The following is a 4,018-nucleotide window of genomic DNA, read 5'->3' as shown; positions in this document are numbered from 1 at the left end:
TGATAGGCATGCAAGAAAGGTCAAGACAGTTTTGAGAAAGTAATATCACGAGGAGGACTTGTCCTGCAATGTTAAAACACATGGCAGGTTCATTAATCAAAGTGGTAGCCATAGCACAGGAATGGAAGGCAGGATCTGCAAGGTAGAATAGTAAGCACCGAAATGCACTTGAGCGTACCCCATAGCCAAGTGAAGAATCAGGAAATTTCAGATCAGTGGAGAAAGTTCAAAAGTGACTGTGGGACACCTGGCCAATGATCTGGGAACAAAAGGCTGATTTCTATTTTATGCTATAATGAAACCATAAAAGTAATTTTAAAAATACAGACGAATATCTACTGAAATACATCCTTGTGTTAGGATAGAACATTCTAAGCATGAAACCAAAGAAATAAATATAGACCAATTTGACTACATAAGACATTAAATATGCTCAGTGACAGACAGAGTAAGATTCTCTCACAATCCTATATACCCTTTGCCTGCCTCACATTTACTGGTTAGAGTGGCCACGTGACCAGTTCTGGCCAAGGAGATGTAAACAAGAGTCATCTGGTGGTGTCTTTTCCTCCTCCCTCTTTCATTCTGCCCGGAACACAAATCTGATGGCCGGTGCTGCAGCAACTATTTAGTGATCATAAGGTGACAGTCGGGGAAGGCCAAGAGGGGACACGGATATGAGCCTGCACCTTGTCAACTTTCTGAATCAGGTCAGCAGAGATATTTGTTGCATGAGATAATAAGTCCATTTTATTTAAGAGAATAGAGTTCAGTTTTCCGTTCCTTGAAGTTAAATTCATCCCTAACATTATGAGCTTAAGGCAAATAACAGAAAAATATTTGCAACACATGCCAGAAAAGTTAACATCCCTATTAGTATAAAGACCTCTATAAATAAATAAAAAGAGATAGATACCTCACTTTTTTTAAAGGGCAAAGAATATGAGTAGGAAGATGAGAAAATAAATTCAAATATCTAATATGGTCATGAAAAAATTTCAGTTTCACTAGTAATCAGAAAAATACAAAGGAAAACAATAGCCTAATGATTTATTACCTAGATAGTTGGCAAACCCTGGAACAATTAGGATAGTATTTTCTAAAAGGCTCTGGTAAAATGTATCAAAGTTTTACAGTGTCCATATTCTTTGGAAATCTGAGCCGAGACATAGTTAATAAGTTTCTAAGACTTGCTACAAGGATGTCTCCAACAACACTGTTGGTATTTTGCAAAATGATGGAAATGACAGAAATGTACAGTTACAGACCTTTGGTTAAATTAAGCTGTAGGATTACCCCACATAAAGATACGTGTTCATTAACCTGCCTTAATAGAGGTATATTTGTAGACTCGCAGAGATATTTATTATTCAGTATGGGGTGGATAGTAGGTTGAAAAACCCCTTGGGAAGGATGAAACACTTTTATCTTTGTTAATGTGTATTTTTGTACATTTACGTTTGTGAAAAATGGCGCAGAAAATGGCACATGTAGGCATGAATGTCTTCTCTGGACTTGGTCCACGTTTTCTGATTATATACATGTCTTGCTTTTGAAAATTATTACTATGTATGTAAAAATATTTTTGGGGAAGCACAGAATTGAAACATGGGGAATTAGAGGAATTGATTATTTAGTGGTGTTATTTAGGCTGAGATAAGCTAACGTGTCTGTCTCCCTGTAAGATCAGAACAACCTAAGCTATTCAAGCGTGTTCCTCTGCCAGGGAATTGAGTGAGCACTGCTGATGTCTGCTTCCACGATCAAATCGTGTGGCTTTTCAGATAATCGGAGTTTACTGAATCCAGCTAGAGTCAAGTCCTACAGCTCTAAGGGTCCTTCTGCTTTTGAGGTGACTTTGTGTTTCTCTGTTATGATCTCGTAAAAGTCATTTAAAATTTAACTTTCAGAGAGTAATCCTATTTTCCTTATTTCTAAGATTCTTTTTTTTTTTTTTGGAAGGAAAAAGGAAGGAGAGCCATATGTATGCCTTGTTATAGCCCCTAAATACTGGCTGAGGGGTACATGTTGGATTCCCATAGACAGTACTTTGCCTTCAGAGCAGCAAGAAGGTAAATGGCCAGTAATAAGAAGATCCTTGGCTAGTGTGATTCTGCCAGCTCCTGTGCTGACCACTTCCCTCTTAATGCCTCAAGCCATGAGAAGGATGGAATTCCCTTTACTACTGTACTTCCCAATCTCACTAAAATAGTAAATACTATTAATCAAAATGACTATTTCCCTTATGGTGATTATCATCATGACCCTGCAAAAGCCACAAGTGCCAGCTGGAACTTCTCCAGAATCTCTCTTTTTTATTATTGTTATTTTTTATTAAATCATAACTTTGTACATTGATGCATTTATGGGGTTCAGGGTGCTGCTTCGATATACATGTGAAATGCTTACAGTGATCTAAGTAACACATCCATCACAATTATACTCATTTCTTAATAGTTTTGAAATGTACCATTGCATCATGCACATTAGGTGAGGTCCCCCCAAATGCCAGCCCTCTTCCCATATCCCCCTCCAATCCCCCTCTCTCCTCTTCCCTTCTACTTTCTGGACTATAGTTATGTTTTGCCATTCATATGAGTGTGTAGGTGATTATATATTGATTTCGTAGTAGTATTGAGTACATTGGATACTTTTTTCCCCCATGCTTGAGATACTTTACTAAGATGACTATGTTCCAGCTCCATCCAGGCAAACATAAAAGATGTGAAATCTCCATCTTTTTATGGCTGCATAGTATTCCGTGGTGTACATATACCACAATTTGTTAATCCATTCATGAGTTGATGGGCACTTGGGCTATTTCCATGTCTTGGCTATTATGAATTGGGCTACAGTAAACATTCTGGTGCAAATGTCTTTGTTGTAAAATAATTTTTGATCATCTGGGTATATACCTAGTAGAGGAATTGCAGGATCAAACAGTAGGTCTACTTTTAGTTCCTTGAGTGTTCTCCAAACTTCTTTCCAAAAAGGTCATATTAGCTTGCATTCCCACTCTCCGCATCCACGCCAACATCTGTAGTTCTGGAATTTTGTGATGTGTGCTAATCTTACTGGAGTTAGATAATATCTCAAAGTGGTTTTGATTTGCATTTCTCTGATGGTTATGGATGATGAGCATTTTTTCATGTGTTTGTAGGCCATGCACCTGTCTTCATCAGAGAAGTTTCTGTTCAAGTCTTTTGCCCACATAGAAATGGGGTTATGTATTCTCCTCTTATTGATTAGTTTGAGTTCTCTGTAGATTCTAATTATCAGACCTTTGTTGGAAACAACCTGCAAAATCTCCCATTCTGAAGGTTTCTGTTTGCTTTACTTACTGTGCTCTTGGCTGTAATGTATTTTTGGTGTTGCTTCAATTGGCCAAGGGGGTCCACCTCATAAAATATTCTCCCCGACCTATTTCTTTAAGTGTTTTTCCTGCACTCTTTTCTAGTATTTTTATCATTTCATATCTTAAGTTTAAATCTTTTATCCAGTGAGAATCAATTATTGTTAATGGTGAAAGGGGAAATGTTAACTGGTGAGGGTCCAGTTTCAGTCTTCTACAGGTCGCCAGCCAGTTCACCCAGCACCATTTGTTAAATAGGGAGTCTTTCCCCCAATGAATATTTTTGATAGGCTTATTGAAGATCAAATGACGATAAGTAGCTGGGTTCATCTCTTCGTTCTCTATCTGTTCCATAAATCTACCACTCTGTTTTTGTGCCAGTACCATGCTGTTTTGATCACTATAGACTTATAGTATAGCCTGAAGTCTGGTAATGTGATACCTCCTGATTTGTTCTTATTTCTGAGTAATGTATTTGCTATTCAAGTTTTTTTCTGATTCCATATAAAACGAAGTACTATATTTTCAAGTTCTTTAAAGTATGACAATGGTGCTTTAATAGTAATTGCATTACATCTGTAGATTGCTTTGGGTAGTATGGACATTTTATTTTATGTTATTTTATTTTTATTTATTTATTTATTTATTTTGAGACAGAGCCTCAAG

This window comes from Otolemur garnettii, unplaced genomic scaffold (genome assembly GCF_000181295.1).
Source record: "Otolemur garnettii isolate 467f Iridium unplaced genomic scaffold, OtoGar3 scaffold00126, whole genome shotgun sequence".
Taxonomy (NCBI): domain Eukaryota; kingdom Metazoa; phylum Chordata; class Mammalia; order Primates; family Galagidae; genus Otolemur; species Otolemur garnettii.
This window is presented reverse-complemented; position numbering follows the sequence as displayed.